We start from the raw sequence: 6,000 nt of genomic DNA on the forward strand, positions 1-6,000 counted from the left end.
CTTATTAACATTACACACTACCCATTTAATATGTGGAAGGTCCATAACTTGACTATATTAGAATATTATACATATGTATATCAAATTTAAAATATTAATTAGTCTATAAAAATCATTACCCATACACTTATCAAAAGAGATAACATATGAATTTATTATATTAGAATATTCTACATATGCATACACCTATAACGTTATTGTATTAGAATATTCTATTGACAACCATGATGTCCTAATAAAAATATTAAAATATATTATTCAAAGTACATATGATTTTCCTTTATCATTATTAAAATATAAATCTTATACTAAAATTTTAAAAATCATACTTCCAAAATTCGCATATTAGACTAAACCACAAAGAAAATTTATGTAATTTGCTCTATTATTTATTAAATATAGCTGAAATACAACCTAATTATAATTTCTAAACTTAATGTTGTTTATACACTCCTATATCATCATGGAATCACACAACCATGAACCCTAGATCCTATTCGGTAATTACCTTGTCACATTCAAGCTCTCTCTCTTATATATATATATATATATATATATATATATATATATATATATATATATATATATATATATATATATATATAGAGAGAGAGAGAGAGAGAGAGGTAGGTTAAATCGAGAACACCGCAAAAGGTTAAAAACGCGATAATATATCTTGACCCTTTAAATTTCAAGATCTGAAACAAATATTAATGTGTCATTTATGTAACTTTTTAAAACTTATGTCATGAAATTCTAAATAAAAATTAGACCTTAGGGCTTTTATTGTTTCCTTAATACTAGATAAATAATAATGGAATTCATTTAAATCATTTATTAATCCAAAATTACGGAACATATGAAGCAACCTCGTAACCCTAAATCAACTCCACCAAAAACCTTCATCATCGTCATATTCATCTCCATACATCCAAGACATTCTAAACTCGACACAACCGTTGTTGATTCCGCAACCCTCTTTTTTGATAAAAATGGCTCACTACCATATCCACGTCCGTGACCGCTATCATCAGTTCCCCAACGCACCACCTCCGAACAACCACCTCTATCAAATACATTTTTGTTTACCTCAATAACAACCCAAGTTCTCCTTCTCTAACTCCCCGATCGATCTTCAAACCCCTCATTGGCATCCTCTGTTTGAGTGTTTATTTCGATTACACCTTCTATCACTACCTTTGTTCATTTTCTTATTCATTTTGTTTTTTGAAATATAATTTTTTAACCATCGATTGTATGCTACTATGATGTTTTATGTATTGATACCAAACCTCTATAGGCAACCATTTAAACATTTCATTTACTTTTGATGGAATTCACAGACAAGAGTGATAATCAAGAAAAGGGATTAAGTCAAAATTAGTGTTGTATTTTAGTGTATTTGCTTCTGGAAAATAGTTAGCTGCCTACAAAATCTATCACGATGTAACAAGAATCTTGGAAGGTGAGTACGTTGGATGCTTGGATTAATCCAAAATGTATTAGAACTTCCAAGTGTTTTGAATTAGTCTTGATGCTTACTTTTAAGATCATAGAGCATATGGATCTTTTCATGCTTTGAGTTAGTCCAAATAAATATTGAGATATCACTTGGTGGTCATGATAATAAGGTATGTTATCTTTGCAATAAATTTTCCACTCGGCCAAATTTAGATGTATTCATTTGTTAAAGATTGATTTCTTTAAGTAAAAAAGAAATGATATATCACTCTAAAATTTCTCAGTTGTCATGGAGTTCATTTCAAGAATCTAAGTCCCCTTTTTAAGACCCTTATTTTTCGAAAGACTTATTTTCTTTAATAATGCTATTTTTGTAGATATTATATATTTTTTAACCAAAATTGATTATATACCTTTTAATCATAAATGATTATGTACCATTTTAATAATAAACTATTACAATGTAATTTAAAGATAAACGAATATATGTGTACTAATTCGATGTGACATACATTTTGATACTTCTTTTATGATTTTGGTAGGTTTCATGGAGTTCATAAGGTTGTTAAAATCACAATCAACAGTTGGAATCATCAAAATCAGAGTTAAAACACTAAAATCTTCTAGGATAACGTGTAAAGATAAATAAAGAGAATAATAACATTATTCCAAGTGTTTTATTCATTTGTAAATATAACTAGGCGGGGAACCCCCGCGTTGCTGGGTCGGATGCAACAATTTTTTCCGTTGTTTGTTCTTTGAAAATGTTATTTGATCAACTATTTGTTTATAGTTTGAGTATTTGTTTATAGTTTGAGTATTGACCAAATCCATTATGAAAACCTCGCGATCCGTTGTTTGTTCTTTGTAAATCTTATTGAACAATGTTGTTTCCTAAACCTGTCGATGAAGCCTGACGGGTTTACGTGTGGACTCCGATCGAAGAACAACCCAACCAAACCATGCCAAATAAAACTCAAAAGGGGCATGGATTTTAGTCCACAACAAAAAAGAGTTAATGATTTAAGAGGGATAGACTGGGACTTGTAAAAAATAGTGTTCAAATAAATTACTCACCATTAACATAAAGAAAAATACAATATAACTGTATGTATGTATGTACATGTTGCATATCAAGTTATTTAGCATTTTTAGTTATTAAAAAGAACTAAACTATAAACTCAACAGAAACATTGAAAAAAAAGTCTTACAATTAAATCCATCAGAAGTGCTTCTTGTAAGGCCGGTCTTATCATTCAATGACCTAGTTTAGAAAATTTTGTTTTTCTACAATCAGATTCATCAAATCACATGTTCAATAATAGACCCAAATGTTCTTTAATTGGTAAAAGAAAAGTTAAAAATTAGAAAGGATAGTTTACTCTTTTTACATAGACCAAGGGATATTCGGTGTAATTTTTAAAAACTACAAGATATAACCTATCAATTTTTTTTGCCCATGACCAACACTATGAATTTGACCAAACCATATGGACTATTTTTTAATTTACTCTTTGATGTATCAAATGGTATGAAAACTGATATTTTTGCATAAATTAGTAAAAGCTGTAAAAAAATGTAAGGTTTTTTTTTCCGGAATTAGCCATAACAGATACAAATACAATGATCTATATCGGGCATGCATGTTAACATATCACATATTTCACTCTTTTCTGCTTTGTCAACTATAAAATGATATCTTATCGTACGTTGGAAAGTTTATATCCTCAAACTTCAAAGGACTTCCACAAGATATGATAAAATTTTCACCAATAAGTAAAATAAAAGAATCTTTTAATAAATTGATTTAATGATGTGTCAATTAAGTTGGTGAAAAAGTATCTAAAAGCAGCGGATGGTAAGCTCACTTAATGGGACCAAAACTAAAAGTATGCAAATAGCAAATTCAAAAAAAAAAAAAACAATGAAATTGAACCTTCTTATTATCTTTATTGCAGATAGAAAAAGCTAAAACTGAACCAGACAAATTACTCTTGAAAGTTGTACAAATCTTCAAAAGTGATCCTTATCATTTAATCAATCGAACACTACAACAAAATAAATGAGGGCATTTTAGGAAATTACATGTGGTTCCCAACTGTGATCAATTTATGACACCACAATGAGAATGACTTTCAAAAAACTTCCCTAAACCATACTACTCACAAGTAGGAAGCTAAACAGCAAGCCCTAAATCCAATTGCATATAGTATGACAGCCTCGTAGAAACCAATTAATTGATCACTTGTAGTACCTACAACCACATCAATTGCTTCATTTGGTAAACCTACAACCACATCAATTGCTTCATTTGGTAAACCTAGGTAAAGCACTTAATCTAGACAACTTACATGGTTGTTGTTTTTTTTACTTAATACAGTTGGCTTAATGTATCAAGACGCTAACCTTTTACCTATTTTCCCTTACTCACTCAGCTGCTTTATTCATTCTAGAAAAGAAACAGACCTAATGCATACATCAATTTATCCAGACAAACATCACTAACTATTAAGCTACTTCACCTATAGAGGAATTAATGGAGAGAGAAAGAAAAACAGCCCCTTTAATAGAAAATCAAAAATTGAATTCAAAATTTACTTACTGGTTTAGGGGTTCAGATTCCGCCTCCGAAGCCGGAAAATAATTATGTAGGTAAATACATGGGCATATTTGTCTTTTGCCTTTTCCGAGATGCTGAAACGGTTGGGCCGAGAGTGAAATTGGGTCATGGATAGATTGGGGAATGTTGATCATTGTGGTACGCCTCCATTTTGAGAGTAGTTCTCTATGTTCATCATCAAAAACACACTCCTCTTTCCTAGTTCAGTTATTAATCCTTACTTCTCCTGAGAGGGCATTTAAATAAATTCATCAGATTACAAATTAAACATTGGATATATATTTGTAGAAAGGTGAAAATCACACCCATGAAGCGCATCAGATTGTGATTTGAAAGGGTGTAGCACTGAACTGTATGCTATTTGCTCAAGGTAGTGAATTTGTGACTCCATCTCATGTTGCATCACTGTAAAACTTTCCCTATAAAATGTACAAAATTAGTAAAAGGAAAAAGAAACAATATAAACTATGGTCCATATCCTATGATTTAGAAGGGAACACAAAGAATAAAGAAGACGCAATAGGAAAACATGGAGGATGATGGCAGCGAAATACAGGGGCATATCAAATCCTATCAAAATCTCGTAAGAAGTATAGACTGAAGCAAAGCAGATGTGTTTCTGTTGCAAAATTGAAAAACGTTAATCAACTTTGATGCTAAACGATTTGGAAATTGGGAACAATCATCAGGTCGGTTACATACCTGGAGCAATAAACCCTAAATCGATGATGGAAGCCAAAGCTGACAGTTGATATAGGTGAAACGCAGGAGGCGACGACTTCTAACCGGAGGTGAGAATCGGTTCCCACCGTCAGCCCAAAAGCTTCATCAAACGCCGGGTGAATGAAAGCGCAATCACACGGTACAACTCACCGTTTCGAACCGGGTTCATCTAAGGTACAGGTGGTGGTCGTGGTTGTTCAATCGGAAGACGACACTGGTGGTGGCCAACAAGAAGTGTACACGGGTAATGGAAGTTGCTGAAAAAAAATAAAAAAAAATTATAGATGAGAGAACGAAAGCAAAAAATTAAGGTTGAGGTTGGACATCGTTATACCTAAATGGAAGTAGACATGAATCCAAACCGTTATCTAAAACACCTGCCTGAAGATCATACCTGAGATTAGATGGCGAACCCTAACGGAGGTAGGCAACGGTGGAGGTGGGATGAGAGGGAAGCAAATGTATTGCGGAAGGTCGGCATATATCTACTGAACCGAAATCTGGAGGTGAGGTCAGGTTGGGCCGTGCCGACTGTGGCGGCGGTCGTGTCTTCGGCGTTGGGGACCCCGAATCCATGAAGCTAGAGATGAAGAAGAAAAGTAGAGAAGAAGGAGATCTGGCGGTGACAGGTTCCAGAAGGTGAAATATATTATCCCAAATCTCCACCTGTGTGCTTGAGAGGAGAGGGAGAAAAGAATGAAGCAGAAAAATCAGAAGAATCGAGAACCTCAAGACACGTATCAGCCCCATCCTTATCTTTACACTACTGTTAATAATTGAAGACACGTATCAGCCCCATCCTTATCTTTACACTACTGTTAATAATTGAAGGGACCAAATTGCCAATATCACAAATTTTAGTGCCAAAAATCTGAACCACTAAAAATATAAAAACTTATGGACCAATTTTATCAAAAAACCAGAATGTTCACTATTCATAAAGATGGTCATCTTTAATATATATTTATATATGACAAAATTACAAGAATGGTCTATGTGGTATGTCAAAACTAGCAACTTTGGTCCAAAATGGGTTTGGCTTGCAAAGATGGTCCAATAGTTTCGTTTTGTTGCGAGTTTAGTCCAATTTCCTATGAACTTTTTTATAATGACGGATTTGCCCCTTATTATTTTATTTTTCATTTTTTTTATTACAACAATTAAAAAACAACTAAAAATAAAACAAAAATAAAATC

At 32.6% G+C, this 6,000-nt stretch overlaps 1 long non-coding RNA gene across 6 annotated transcripts; it reads right to left on the bottom strand.

Annotated features, from left to right (window-relative positions):
• Positions 1 to 2,518: 2,518 nt before the first annotated feature.
• On the bottom strand, positions 2,519 to 5,526 carry LOC145129314 (uncharacterized). 6 transcript variants are annotated; one of them, XR_013717450.1, is made up of 5 exons: positions 5,199 to 5,526; positions 4,784 to 5,061; positions 4,387 to 4,700; positions 4,064 to 4,307; positions 2,519 to 2,725 (listed from the first exon to the last, which is right to left on the bottom strand). It is a non-coding gene; the product is annotated as an uncharacterized LOC145129314 (long non-coding RNA). The 6 variants fall into 6 exon arrangements; XR_013717452.1 differs by lacking the exon at positions 2,519 to 2,725 and adding an exon at positions 3,387 to 3,509; XR_013717449.1 differs by lacking the exon at positions 2,519 to 2,725 and adding an exon at positions 3,428 to 3,748.
• Between the last annotated feature and the right edge of the window lie 474 nt (positions 5,527 to 6,000).

Source organism: Lactuca virosa, chromosome 8, assembly GCF_052849685.1.
Source record: "Lactuca virosa cultivar CGN04683 chromosome 8, Lactuca_virosa_CGN04683_v6, whole genome shotgun sequence".
Taxonomy (NCBI): domain Eukaryota; kingdom Viridiplantae; phylum Streptophyta; class Magnoliopsida; order Asterales; family Asteraceae; genus Lactuca; species Lactuca virosa.